The sequence below is a fragment of the Oncorhynchus kisutch genome, linkage group LG1, assembly GCF_002021735.2.
Source record: "Oncorhynchus kisutch isolate 150728-3 linkage group LG1, Okis_V2, whole genome shotgun sequence".
NCBI classification, from domain to species: Eukaryota; Metazoa; Chordata; class Actinopteri; order Salmoniformes; family Salmonidae; genus Oncorhynchus; species Oncorhynchus kisutch.
Window position 1 is genome coordinate 33,880,950 of NC_034174.2, and position 15,701 is coordinate 33,896,650.

The 15,701-nt window shown below is 43.1% G+C and overlaps 1 protein-coding gene across 1 annotated transcript in view; it reads right to left on the bottom strand.

The window, feature by feature from the left end:
* The window catches only part of LOC109895726 (rho guanine nucleotide exchange factor 25), a 54,499-nt gene that overhangs the window by 27,339 nt on the left and 11,459 nt on the right, over nucleotides 1–15,701 (bottom strand). The gene's annotated exons all lie outside the window — the stretch shown is intronic.

The following is a 15,701-nucleotide window of genomic DNA, read 5'->3' on the forward strand; positions in this document are numbered from 1 at the left end:
TATTATTTTTATCACTGAGAGAGAGACAGGAAGAGGAGGAACAGGAGATTTACCAGGATTTATTGCCACAAAATTAAATAAATAACTGCGAGGAACCGTACATTATAATACATTATTCATGTGGACAGCATGGCTTGGAATGTAACTGTTAAATGATATGCAATCTAAATCGGTCTTTTCTACGGTCACTGCATGATGAATCATCAACGCTCAGGGTGGGGACAGACAGCACATCTCAGTATAGAGCGCAGTTCACAACACGTGTAGACCTATCATCTCATCATAGTAACTTTTTTTCTTGTGACAGGTAGGCCTGCATTTTCTGCAGCATAGTCTATGCTACAGTAATATAAAGACCGAATGCACATCTAATTTACCCGGCTCCATCTGGCTTTAGGGGGTCACCGTATTTTTGAATTGTAAAGATTTTTATCTTTTTTTGCAGCTACAAAGTTTTAAAACAACCTATCACTCAAATATCGTTGCTTTAATTCCAGTCCATATAATGCAGTATAATGCAATACAGTACAGTAATACAGTTCACACTCAAAAAATCTTAGCCTTCTTGTCACGCCCTGACCATAGAGAGCTGTTTATTCTCTATGTTGGTTAGGTCGGGGTGTGATTAAGGGTGGGTTCTCTAGGGGAATTATATGTCTATTTTGGCCTGGTATGGTTCCCAATCAGAGGCAGCTATTTATCGTTGTCTCTGATTGGGGATCATATTTAGGCAGCCATTTCCCCGTTGTGCTTTGTGGGATCTTGTCTAGGTATAGTTGCCTGAGAGCACTACTCTGAGCGTCACGTTTCGTTTGTTCGCTTTATTGTTTTTGTTCTTTAAATTTCTCTTCCAAATAAAAGGGATGGAAACATACCACGCTACATCTTGGTCCAATCATTATGACGAGTGTGACACTTCTGCAGCTAGTTTCATGTATTTCCCCAAGAGAGCATATAGCTAGCTACATCTATGGGCTTTTATGCTTTTATGTTGTGCTTAATGTGCAGTAGCCTATATCATATATGTATTGGATAACGGCACAGTCATTTGGGCTTTTTTGGGCTTGGGATCATTAAATGTCTTTAATGTAGGGCTCATAAAATGTATTTCATGTATGGCTACTCAGGCTCAGGTAGCATTAGGTTAGAATTTTCGACCAAATCTCAAATTAAATCCAGACACGCCTATGTCTATGCTTTATAATGCTTTTGAATGACACTTCTGGTTTTGGCGGGAAATACTGGGTTACCCGGGAGAAAAGGGATTATTCTCAGGATGGAACATTTGCAAAATACTGGGAAAATATTCAACCCTAGTGTGGAATGAGTCCACATGGAGAAAGGGGTAAACATACTGGAGGTGGTTTATGTTAAGACATACTGTATATGTCCTCAAAGAGAGTATGGTTACCATGTTGCAATGAGCCCAGCCCACCTCGTCCTCACTTTCAGTGGGGTAAGGAGTTGATGTTTACTGAATGGTGTATACTGGCTGACCCCAATGTATATTTGGATTCCAGTGAGACATTGCAATGACAGTGAAAATTAGGAAAAGAAGGGGTATGAAGGGGGGGAAGAGAGAACGAGTGAGAGGAATTCAGAGGCAGGAGATGGAGCGATGAGCACACAGTAAAATAGTTTGAGAGGACAGAAGAAGACAAGATGGAAGAGTCTGGTTCTCTTGGAAGACGAATGAGGCCTTGAGAAAACACACAGTCAGCAACAGCAGGCTGACCGAGACACTGTCTGTCTGTTCTGTAGTGATGAAAAAGAAGCTGATGTACTGTAAATCACGACAGCCAAAGCAGCCATAATCACACACTCGGTCCTACCCATAATATCCTGTCCTCCTAGCCTAGCATTAGTGGGCTAATAGAAGTGTTGTCACACACTCACACCACAGAATGAATTCAGCTCACTAAGCCTCTAGTCTAGAGAAAACAGTATGATCTCCCACACACTGCTCTGATTAGGCAGTCCCAACAATAACGTTTGATTCTGTTCTGCTGATCTTAGCGAAGGCTTAAGCTCTTTGTGGCTCTTTTCTGTCACTTTGGCTACCTCCCAGAATCTAACTATGTCCTGTCAGCATATTGATGTAAGCTGTAATCATAATAACAGGGCCTCGGGGGCCCAGAGAAAAGCGGAGACTCAGAGCTCTCCACTAAATGTCTGACGCAGCCCTTTTTTATGAGACCATGCTGCCGGTAACACCATTAATAACGTGGCATTTTTTTGGGCCCTGTTCTCTTTGGTGGAAAATGGCCGAACTGTTCTGTTAAATTTGGGTTTTGAGTTTATTTATCGACATAATGTATGTCTGTTAAAATTGGTTGCACCTACGTCAACTTTCCCCCTCTTTATATTAAACAGTTGCTGCAATACACGTCATACTTTTACAGGTCAAGTAAGATGGACCGAAGATCAATCCGTCAAATATCGACACATTTCCCAGGAAAGTGCAGCCATTCATTTTAAACCCAGAACTCAGATGGGCCATTGTAATTATAGTAATGTATCATCTAACACTTGCTGCCGTGCTGCTGTGAACAACACAAACTCATTTCTATAATGGGCTGATGGATGGCGGGGAGGATTAAAGAGGGGAGGAGTGGGAAATTATATTACAGTTTTTCTCAAATGCTAAAACATCATTTCTGAAACGTTGCTCCATTTCCTGAAAACATTCAACACAAAACCTCATCTTCAAGCATTATTTACATAACCTCTGACTCCTCTTGCAAAATGAAACCTGAAACAGTTTTACCTGTGTACAAAATCAAACACTGCTCTCAAATCATAAACAAAGTGATCAAAATGATATACACTCTCAAGCAGTCAGTAAACAATACACTGAAAATAGAAAACACATTGTTCAAAACATACAATTCTCAGAGAGAAGTACATTTTTAATCCCGAAAAAAAAATCATATTTTTCTGTCATTGTCCTTGATGAAAGAAAACATGTTCTATCATAGTAGCTCAAAATTGATCAGAAATTACTACTCTGCTTTGCTCTTTGCAATTTAGTTTTTTGTTCTTCCTCCTCCTTGTACCCCTATTTTTACAGTACTGTACCCTGCATCTCACAAACTTGTCCTTTGTCTCTGTGATACTGTAATTCTTGTTCTTTGTTGATATGAACCTGCAACCAGTCAAAATCTACTGAGCAGTCAGTACTGTTAATAAATGGAAAGCACAATGTTCAGGGCCACAGTACACAGCCTACAATGCACTGTACTACAGTATCCATTCTCAGACTTTCTCATTCCCACCTTCAACAACCTGTTTGCTCTCTGAACTGGCTTATATTGGTTGTGTCACATCATTTGAAACAGGTTAAATCAGTTTTGAGTGGTTGTGTTCAATCAATGACATATGTTCTCTATTTGTATTTGATTGTTGCCACTTGTGTTTACCAGTATGGATGACATGTGCATTAGACTGCAGAATGTGTTTTGAGAATGAGAATGTGTTTAGAGTTTTGCTGAAAAGTCTAAGTGAGATCTGCAAATTGTGTTTAACCATGTGAAATGGTTTAAGGTATTGACAACAGACTGCATAATTAGCTAAATGAGTCCAGGCAACTGAGAACTTTGTTCAGCCAATGGGTTTTAGCAATTGAGAAAAACTGTAATTCAGTTTGATCTGTCCTAGCCCCACACTGAATCTTTGAGTCGCCAAATAGTATGCGAGACCAGTGATGACAGAGTGTCAGTGAATAGGAAAATTGGTGGTAAATGCAAGAGTGTGGCCCATATGTCATATCCACATGGGAGGCTCAGTGGAGAGAGGCGAGTGAGAGGTGGAACACTCTGAACCCTGTCCGGTCCCCCCCGAACGAACGAACGAGACAGACAGACAGACAGACAGACAGACAGACAGACAGACAGACAGACAGACAGACAGACAGACAGACAGACAGACAGACAGACAGACAGACAGACAGACAGACAGACAGACAGACAGACAGACAGACAGAGAGAGAGAGAGAGAGAGAGAGAGAGAGAGAGAGAGAGAGAGAGAGAGAGAGAGAGAGAGAGAGAGAGAGAGAGATTAGGGCAGAAGAGGGGCAGTCCAGTCCCATCCATCACACACACCACAGACAGTCAGGCTGTGTGTGTGTTCACCACATACCCTATCCTATCGTACAGTTCCTGGAGACCAGCAGTAGGCTAGCCTAGTGGGAAATCAGACCTACTGGTTAAAACAACACACACACCCCAGCTGCCAGAGAGCTAAGCAAACTGGAAATCATTCTCCCTCCCCTCCCTTCCACTCCCCACCTCACCTCAGGTGACTCCATGACACACTGTACGTTGAGCGCATGAACACACACACCACCCTGAGCAAGGGGCACATCTCCCCAGCACTCTGAACAAACAGCCATCTGGCCTCCTAAGGTCATAATGGAATTTAGATATGATGTTGTTTATTCCCTTTCCCATTTGGTCACGAGTCCACTAAGAGCAGGAACGTCTTTACAGTAGCATTAGATACTGTAGGTACAGTACGCTAGGTACACTCTGGTAAGTGTCTCATTTGAGAAGCGGCTTTCTCAGAAGCAGTGGCTTTTAGTGGTGATTAGACCTGGTGGTGACGTGCGAATCCTGGGTGAAGCGAGCAACTGGGATCATGGTGTTTGTTTGAGATGCTTACTTTACGTAATCAGCCTTTTTCCTTTCAGTGGAGAGGGTGTTTGTGCGTGTGTTTTGAATGGCGGAATGTTTTAGCACCCTACTCCAGGTGACAACAGAGGGTTCTTAAATCCACCTTGACACACCTATCCAATAAGTTCATCTATACATTCACATGAAGAATGCCACTGTCAACTCCAGCGCAATGCATCATTGCTCTTTCATATTATATATGTGGTGTCTTAAAGATTATATATGGCTGTCATGGTGTTCTTCGGCTTGCAAGCCTCCCTCTTTTTCCTCCAAACATAATGAGGGTTATTATGGCCAAACAATTCTATTTTTGTTTCATCGGACCAGAGGATATTTCTACAAAAAGTACGATCTTTTGTCCCCATGCGCAGTTGCAAACCTTCAATATGGCGGTTTTGGAGCAGTGGCTTCTTCCTTGCTGAGCAGCCTTTCAGGGTATGTCAATATAGGACTCGTTTAACTGTGGATATATATACTTTTGTACCTGTTTCCTCCAGCATCTTCACAAGGTCCTTTTTTCTGTTGTACTGGGATTGATTTGCACTTTTCGCACCAAAGTATGTTAATCTCTACGTGGTACGTGGTACCTTCAGACTTTTGGAAATTGCTCCCAAGGATGAACCAGACTTGTAGAGGTCTATCATTTTTTTCTGAAGTCTTGGCTAATTTCTTTTGGTTTGTCCATGATGTCAATCAAAGAGGCACTGAGTTTGAAGGTAGGCCATGAAATACATCCACAATTGGAGGTACACCTCCAATTGACTGAAATGATGTCAATTATCCTATCAAAAGCTTCTAAAGCTATGACATAATTTCTGGAATTTTGTGTGTTCGTTGTGTCATCAGCAAACTTGACGATGGTGTTGGAGTTGTGCGTGGCCATGCAGTCGTGGGTAAACAGGGAGTGCAGGAAGGGACTAAGCACACACCCCTGTGGAGCCGCCATGTTGAGGGTCAGCGTAGCGGAGGTGATGTTGCCTACCATCACCATCTGGGGACGGCCCGACAGTAAGTCCAGGATCCAGTTGCAGAGGGAGGGGTCCAATCACAGGGTCCTAAGCTTGGTGCTAATCTTGGAGGGGACAATGGTGTTGAACGCTGAGCTGTAGTCTGTGAACAGCATTTTCACATAGGTATTCCTCTTATCTAGGTGGGTGAGGTCAGTGTGGAGTGCAATTGAGATTGCATCATCTACAGCTCTGTTGGAGCGGTATGCAAATTGGACTTGGTCTAGGGTGTCTGGGATGATGGTGGTGATGTGTACCATACATAACCTTCCTTTTAAAGCTCCTCATGATTACTGATGTGAGTGCTACAGGGCGTTAGTCATTGTGGCATGAAGCTTTAGAGTTCTTAGGAACAGGAATGATGATAGTCAGACTGGGACAAAGAGAGGTTGAACATTTCTGTGAATATGCCTGCCAGCTCATCTGCACATGCTCTGAGAATGCTCCCTGGAATATCGTCTGGCCCGAGGCCTTGCGAATGTTGACCTGATTAAAGGCCTTACTCACGTCGCCCTCGGAAAGTGAGATCACCCAGTCCTCTGGGTCGGTGTGGCCCGCAAGCACGGTACGTGTTGTTATTGTCAAAGCGTGTATAAAATGCATTGAGTTCGTCTGGAATAGAGATATCGTTGGGCAGATCACGGATGTGTCTTCCTCTGCAATCCGTAATAGACTGTATCCCTTGCCACATACAGTGGGCATCAGAGCGTATGGTGTGTGATTCTACCTTATTCCTATATTGTTCTTTTGCTCATTTTATGACTCTGCTGAGGGCTACTTGTACTTGTTCCTGTCCTCGGCCTTAGCTTCAGGGTTGTCTGAGATAGCCTTGTGTGTGGTAGCCCTGTCCTTTAGTTTAGTGCCAATTTTTGTGTTAATGCAGGGCTTTTGATTGGGGAAGCAGAGAACCTTCACTGTGGGGACAATATCAGCGATGCATTTCCTTATAAAGCTGGTGTTGGAGGTGGTTAGCTCGTCTATGTTATCGGTGGAGTCTCAGAACATAATCTCCCCTAGCAAAGCAGTCCTGTAGCATAATCTCTGATTATGATGACCATTTATCAACAGAGTGAGTCACGGTTACTGCTTCTGCTTGTTAACAGGAAGCAGGAATATGGACTCATGATCTGATTTGCGGAATGGCGGATGAGGGAGGATCTTGTATGCTTGCTTGTGGGTATAGCAACAGTGGTCTAGGACTTTATTGCCAATAGTGGTGAAAGAGGCGTGTTGATGGAAGTTGTGCATCACATGTCTTAATGATGCAAAATTCAAATTGCCGGTGACAAGAAAGGCAGCCTCCGGATGTAAGTTTTCCTGCTTGTTCATAGCCTCGTACAGTTTGTTAAGTGTCAGCTTGTTATATATCTTGTCCTGAGGCGGAATGTATACAGCAGTCATGATAACAACTGAAAACTCCCTCGGGAGGTAGAAGGTTTTGGCTTTTGACCATCAGATATTCCAAGACAGGTGAACAATGAGTAGAGACTACCCCTGCGCTCGATTCAGCACACCATTAGGTGTTGATGAAGAGGCAAACCCCTCCCCCTCTCGATTTCCCTGACTCTATTGTCCTGTCAGCTCGGCGAATAGAGAGTCCATTGAGTTGGATAGCCATGGGGAGTATCTTGTCCGAAAGACATGTTTCAGAAAAGCAGAGAATATTGCAGTTAATCGAGTACCATTTGTAGCAAATCTGAGTTCGGAGGTCATCCATATTATGATCAAGTGGCTGTACATTGGCCAATAGACTAGAGGGAAGAGGTGGTCGGTTTTCCCTTTGCCTTAGTCTCGCCAGGACTCCCCTCTCTTGCCTCTAACGCAGGCGTTTCCTCTTGATACCCCGAAAATTGGATTGTAATTACAGAAAGAGCCCAGGGCAGAGGAGTCTAAATTGAAGCCGGAATTGTGGTAAGTAACTGCCAATCTGATGTTAAAAAGTGATCATCGGTTACAAGAAATGATAGGGGATACATTTTGTGAAAGTAAAGTAAAGGAAACACCAAAGTAGATAAGTTGGGTCGGAGCTCGCAAAACAGCAGCCATCCAGTACGGCACCATCTTATTATTATTACAGTATTACAATACGCTAGGTACGCTCTAGTAAGTGTCTCATTCATCAGAAGCGGTGACCTTTAGCAGTGACGTGGGAAGCCTGAGTGAAGCGAGTGACCGGGTTCATGGTGTTTGTTTGAAATGCTTACGTTATGTAATCAGCCTTTTTCAAACAGAGCAACAGATGGGACGCCATCCGGATCACAACCGGAATGTCATGAAAATGATGTTTCCGGTCAGTGTGTGTGTTTGTGTGTGTCAGAATGTTTCGTACAATACTCAAGGTGTAGACAGAGGAGTCTTCTATTCAACTTGGCACACCTATCCAATACGTTCATCTTACATATGAAGTGCCACTGCCAACTCTAGTGCAACACATATTGTTCTTTAGTATTATACAGTGCCTTTGGAAAGTTATCAGACCCCTTGACTTTTTCCACATTTTGAAACGTTACAGCCTTTTTCAAAACATTTATTTATTTCTATCCTTGGCAATCTACACACAATACCCCATAACAACAAAGTGAAAACAGGTTTTTAGAAATGTTTTCAAATGTATTAAACATTTTAAACAGAAATGTCTTATTTACATAATTATTCAGACCCTTTGCTATGCGATTCGAAATTGAGCTCAGGTGCATCTTGTTTCCATTGATCATCCATGAGATGTTTCTACAACTTGATTGGAGTCCACCTATGATAAATTAAATTGATTGGACATGATTTGGAAAGGCATACACCTGTTTATATAAAGTCCCACAGTTGACAGTGCACGTCAGAGCAAAAACCAAGCCATGAGGTAGAAAAAATTGTACGTAGAGCTCTGAGACAGGATTGTGTCAAGGCACAGATCTGGGGAAGGGTACCAAAACAATTCTGTAGCATTGAAGGTTTCCAAGAACACAGTGGCCTCCATCATTTTTAAATGGAAGAAGTTTGCAACCACCAAGACTCTTCATGGACCTGGCCGCCAGGCCAAGCTAAGGTGACCAAGAACTCCTCAGTAAAAGGCACATGAAAGCCTGTTTGGAGTTTACCAAAAGGCACCTAAAGACTCTCAGACCATGAGAAACAAGATTCTCTGGTCTGATGAAACCAAGATTGAACCATTTGGCCTGAATGTCAAGTGTCACCTGGCATCATACCTACAGTGAAGCATGGCGGTGGCAGCATCATTCTGTGGGGGTGTTTTTCAGCGGCAGGGACTGGGAGACTAGTCAGGATCGAGGTAAAGATAACTGAGAAAGTACAGAGATCCTTGATGAAAACCTGCGCCAAAGGGCTCAGGACCTCAGATTGGGGCGAAAGTTCACATTTCAACAGGACAACCACCCTAAGCACACAGCCAAGACAATGCAGGAGTGGCTTCGGGACAAGTCTCTGAATGTCCAAGAGTGGCCCAGCCAGAGCTCGAACCTGATCGAACATCTCTGAAGAAACCTGAAAAAAGCTGTGCAGCGATGCTCCCCATCCAACCTGACAGCGCTTAAGAGGATCTGCAGAGAAGAATGGGAGAAACTCCCCAAATACAGGTGTGCCGAGCTAGTAGCGTCATACCCAAGAAGACTCGAGGCTGTAATCGCTGCCAAAGGTGCTTGAACAAGGTACTGAGTAAACGCTATGAATACTTATGTAAATGTAATTCCATATTTTTTTTTTTCATAATTTAGCAAACATTTTCTACAAAACAGGTATTTTTTTGTCATTATGGGGTATTGTGTGTAGATTGATGAGGGGGAAAAACTATTTTATAAATTTTAGAATAAGGCTGTAACGTAACAAAATGTGGAAAAAGTCAAGGGGTCTTTCTATATACTTTCTGTATATGTGGTGTTTGTACACTCGGTGTACAAAACATATTGAGTTGCACCCCCCTTTGCCCTCAGAACAGCCTCGATTCATTAGGGCAGGGACTATACAAGGTGTTGAAAGCATTCCACCAGGCCCATGTTGACTCCAATGCTTCCCACAGTTGTGTCAAGTTGGTCTGATGTCCTTTGTGTGGTGGTCAGTCTTGATACACATGGGAAACTGGTTAGTGTGAAAAACCAAGCAGCGTTGCATTTCTTGACACACTCAAATTGGTGCACCTGGCACCTACTAACATACCCCATTCAAAGGCACTTCAATCTTTTGTCTTGCCAGTTCACCCTAAAGTGTCACACCCTGATCTGTTTCACCTGTCTTTGTGCTTGACTCCACCCCCTCCTCAGGTGTCACCCATCTGCCCCTTATCCCCTTTGTATTTATACCAGGGTTCTCTGTTTGTCTGTTGCCAGTTCGTCTTGTCAGGTCTTACCAGCCTGTCTTCCTGTTTCTCAAGTTCTGTTTTTCCCAGTGCTGACCATTTGCCTGCCCTGACCCCGGGCCTGCCTGTCGCCTGTACCTACCTGACTCTGACCTGAATACAAACCTCTGCCTGTCCTCAACCTGCCCTTTGCCCAGTGTTTATAATAAATGATCTGAGAACTGTACTATCCGCCTCCTGTGTCTGTATCTGGGTCATATCCTGAGTCGTGATATAAAGAAAATGAAAAAGTCCAGGCCCTGATCATAAACAGAGGGCATTATTTGGTGTGTGTCAGAATGTGGTGAAGCAGTGAACACAACATACTGAGTATTGCTTCATCTTGACAATCCATCCAGAGCAGCTGAACCAGGACAACTCCCCTGGTTCCATCTAACTCACAGCAGAGGCTTTCACACTGAGAACAGCGAGGGAGTGCCAGCACAACCACACTTTATCACCATCATTTCCTTTTTAGTTACTCTGTATCAGGTTTATTTTTACATTTACCGGAAGTGATGAGCTCATACACGCGTGCACACGCACACACACGTAATGGGCAATCAGTCTGAGTTTATGTGCTGCAGTAGTTTAGGAGTCGGAGAGATGCTAAATTCACTGGGAGGGCTCTGTGTGTTTCAAAGCACGTTTTGCAAAACATTTCCATAACATACTCAGTCTTTCTCACTTTGTGTTTATAAACAGATCACTAATTTTTGAGCCGAGGGAAGAGAGGATGGAGAGAAAGAAAAAAAATATTGTGTGTGTGATTAACAAAATGAGTGAGCAATTGGGTTGCTTGAGCAAGTTCGAGGAAAAGTCAGTGGCCTGGATAAGTACAAGTACTGCATAAAAATATCACCAGCATTCAATTGAATTGCCAAGAATTTATTTCAATTGTGACCTATTAAACTGTTAATAGGAGAGACTGGGGTTGGTTGTCAAATGGGTTGGTTTTCAAAGTGCTTATTACTCCCAATCTCGAGGGTTATGTTTAATAATTTAAAGATTAAAATGTGTGAATTATTTGAAAGAACTCATCCACCTGCTCAGTTCCTGTCAGCGTGACAAAATAATGACATGAGTGGAATTTGTGTTTTTCATAGGATAGTATAAACATACACAGTGCCTTCCCAAAGTATTCAGACCCCTTGACTTTTTCCAAATTTTGTTACGCTACAGCCTTATTCTGAAATTGATTATTTTCCCCATCAATCTACACACTATACCCCATAATGACAAAGCAAAAACAGGTTTTTAGACATTTTGAAAAACATAAGCACCTTTTACAGCCTCGAGTCTGCAGTGATTACAGCCTCGTGTCTTCTTGGGTATGACGCTACTAGCTCGGTATACCTGTATTTGGGGAGTTTCTCCCATTCTTCTCTGCAGATACTGTCAAGCTCTGTCAGGTTGGATGGGGAGCGTTGCTGCATAACTATTTTCAGGTCTCTCCAGACATGTTAGATCAGGTTTAAGTCCGAGTTCTTGGCTGTGCCACTCAGGGACATTCAGAGACTTGTCGCGAAGCCACTCCTGCATTGTCTTGGCTGTGTGCTTAGGGTGGTTGTCCTGTTGAAAGGTGAACCTTCGCCCAATCTGAGGTCCTGAGCCCTCTGGCACAGGTTTCTGTCAAGGATCTCTATTGTACTTTGCTCCATTCATCTTTCCCCCGATCCTGACTAGTCTACCAGTCTCTGCCGCTGAAAAACATGCCCATAGCATGATTCTGCCATACATATGTGACGCTTGGCATTCAGGACAAAGAGTTCAATCTTGGTTTCATCAGACCAGAGAATCTTGTTTCTCATTGTCTGAGAGTCTTTAGGTGCCTTTTGGCACACTCCAAGCGGGCTGTCATGTGCCTTTTACAGAGGAGTGGCTTCCGTCTGGCCACTCTACTATAAAGGCCTAATTGGTGGAGTGCTGCAGAGACGGTTGTCATTCTGGAAGGTTCTCCCATCTCCACAGAGGACTTCTAGAGCTCTCTAAGAGTGACCAGTGAGTTCTTGCTCATGTCCCTGACGAGCTCTAGCAAGATTCTTGGTGGTTCCAAACGTTTTCCACTTCCAATGATGGAGGCCACTCTGTTCTTGGGGGACCTTCACTGCTGCAGAGATTTTTGGGTAAACTTTGTACTTTGTACTCAGATTTGTACTTTGACACAATACAGTCTTGGAGCTCTACAGACAATTCCTTCGACCTTATGGCTTGGTTTTTGCTCTGACATGCACTGTCAACTGTGGGACTTCATACAGACAGGTGTGTGCCTTTCCAAATCATGTCCAATCAATTGAATTTGCCACAGGTGGACTCCAATCAAGTTGTAGAAACATCTCAAGGATGATCAGTGGAAACAGGATATACAGTTGAAGTCGGAAGTTTACATACACTTAGGTTGGAATCATTAAAACTCGCTTTTCTACCACTTCATAAATTTCTTGTTAACAAACTATAGTTTTGGCAAGTCGGGTTAGGACATCTACTTTGTGCATGACAAAAGTTATTTTTCCAACAATTGTTTACAGACAGATTATTTCACTTATAATTCACTGTATCACAATTCCAGTGGGTCAGAAGTTTACATACACTAAGTTGACTGTGCCTTTAAACAGCTTGGAAAATTCCAGAAAATTATGTCTTGGCTTTAGAAGCTTCTGATAGGCTATATGACACCATTTGAGTCAATTGGAGGTGTACCTGTGGATGTATTTCAAGGCCTACCTTCAAACTCAGTGCCTCTTTGCTTGACATCATGGGAAAATCAACAGATTTCAGCCAAGACCTCAGAAAAAAAATTGTAAACCTCCACAGGTCTGGTTCATCCTTGGGAGCAATTTCCAAATGCCTGAAGGTACCTTGTTCATCTGTACAAACAATAGTATGCAAATATAAACACCATGGTACCACGCAGCCATCATACCGCTCAGGAAGGAGACGCGTTCTGTCTCCTAAAGATGAACGACTTTGGTGCAAAAAGTGCAAATCAATCCCAGAACAACAGCAAAGGACCTTGTGAAGATGCTGGAAGGAGTCCTATGTCGACATAACCTGAAAGGAAGAAGCCACTGCTCCAAAACCGCCATATTAAAGCCAGACTATGGTTTGCAACTGCACATGGGGACGAAGATCGTACTTTTTTTGGAAAATGTCCTCTGGTCTGATGAAATAAAAATAGAACTGTTTGGCCATAATGACCACCGTTATGTTTGAAGGAAAAGGGGGGGGACTTGCAAGCCGAAGAACACCATCCCAATCGTGAAGCACAGGGGTGGCAGCATCATGTTGTGGGGGTGCTTTGCTGCAGGAGGGACTGGTGCACTTCACAAAATAGATAGCATCGTGAGGGAGGAAAATTATGTGGATATAGTGATGCAACATCTCAAGACATCAGTCAGGAAGTTAAAGCTTGGTCGCAAATGAGTCTTCCAAATGGACAATGACCCCAAGCATGCTTCCAAAGTTGTGTAAAAATGGCTTAAGGACATCAAAGTCAAGGTATTGGAGTGGCCATCACAAAGCCCTGACCTCAATCCTATAGAAAATGTATGGGCAGAACTGCAAAGCATGTGCGAGCAAGGAGGCCTACAAACCTGTTTCAGTTACACTAGCTCTGTCAGGGGGAATGTGCCAAAATTCACCCAACTTATTGTGGGAAGCTTGTGGAAGGCTACCCGAAACATTTGACCCAAGTTAAACAATTTAAAGGCAATGCTGCCAAATACTAATTGAGTGTATGTAAACTTCTGACCCACTGGGAATGTGATGAAATAAATAAAAGCTCAAATAAATCCTTCTCTCTATTATTATTTTGACGTTTCACATTCTTAAAATAATGTAGTGATCCTAACTGACTTAAGACCGGGAGTTTTTACTAGGATTAAATGTCAGGAATTGTGAAAAACTGAGTTTAAATGTATTTGGCTAAGGTGTATGTAAACTTCCGACTTCAATTGTATGTGTCTTCAGGCCACTACTCTACTACCACATATCTACAATTCAAAATCCATGTGTACGTGTATGTAGAGTGCATGTCTTATCGTGTTTATATGTCTGTGCAGGTGTGTGTGTGTCTCTTCACAGTCCCCGCTGTATGTTTAAATCTGTTTTTAAAATCGGATTCTACTGCTTGCATCAGTTACCTGATGTGGAATAGAGTTCCATGTAGCCATGGCTCTATGTAGTAATGTGCGTCTCCCAGTCTGTTCTGGACTTTTTGTGAAGAGACGTCTGGTTGATATTGATGCTTGGCCGACGTAAGGCATTAAGCTCTCTAATAGATCAGTGTTATCTTGGTGGTGCAGAAGTGGATCGTATCAGTCAGAAGTCAGATTGTAACAGCGATGTAGAATATAGAATGTAGATATTCTAAATACATCTGTGAGACGTCTTAACAATTAGCAAACGATGTCTAAACTGCATCTTCCAGATGCATCATGTATACGTCCGTTGGGCAAAGGAATCTGTGCCATCTGGGTTTGTTGCCTCTCTCTCATTTCTTCTGTCTCACACCCACACATTTCTTTCTATTACACCCCATCGTTCTCAAGGCATTAAATACTGAATATTGTTAGGAATATCCTTCCATCAAAAGGCTTCCTAAGACTCTGTATATTATATTGCTTTACTTCCTGTTATAAAAGGAAAAAGCAACAAGCAAACATTGTGACAACCCACCCCGTACTTTGCAACAAACATTGTGACAACCCACCCCGTACTTTGCAACAAACATTGTGACAACCAACCCCGTACTTTGCAACAAACATTGTGACAACCCACCCCGTACTTTGCAACAAACATTGTGACAACCAACCCCGTACTTTGCAACAAACATTGTGACAACCCACCCCGTACTTTGCAACAAACATTGTGACAACCCACCCCGTACTTTGCAACAAACATTGTGACAACCAACCCCGTACTTTGCAACAAACATTGTGACAACCAACCCCGTACTTTGCAACAAACATTGTGACAACCAACCCCGTACTTTGTGGACAGAGTGTGTTTGATGGCTTATAACTTATAACTGGAATACTATATGAGAATAAAGACGGTCCCCAATTCAACCCAATACCTTTCATTCGATGAAAAGGGTCTTGTAAGATATACTGGTGCCGAGAACTACATGAGAGTAAAATGTGTGACAAGCAACACTGGTTTCCCCTACAGATTTTTCCATGATGAAAGGAGGGGACTTGATTTCGCCTTATAAGCTGATAACAAAGAGAGAAAATGCAGTGACATCACTGGGCATTCCCCCCCTATTTATGCACACAAATGATTGCATCTCTGACACTGAGGTCACTGACAGACAACAGCTGCTGAACAATGTTCACATTAACACACAGACAGTCACATTACACTTCCTTAGATGAACTGGGAGAAGGGTGGGGGGATAAAGAGAGAGAGGATGAGAGCGAGAGAGAGAGAGAGAGAGAGAGAGAGAGCGAGAGAGCGAGAGAGCGAGAGAGAGTGAGGGAGAGAGAGAGTGAGGGAGAGAAGGGGAAAGAGAGCCAGAGAGAGAGAGAGAGAGAGAGAGAGAGAGAGAGTGAGGGAGACAGAGAGAAGGGGAAAGAGAGCCAGAGAGAGAGAGAGAGAGAGAGAGAGAGCGAGAGAGAGAGAGAGAGAGCGAGAGAGAGAGAGAGAGAGAGAGAGAGAGAGAGAGTGGGGAGGGGGAGA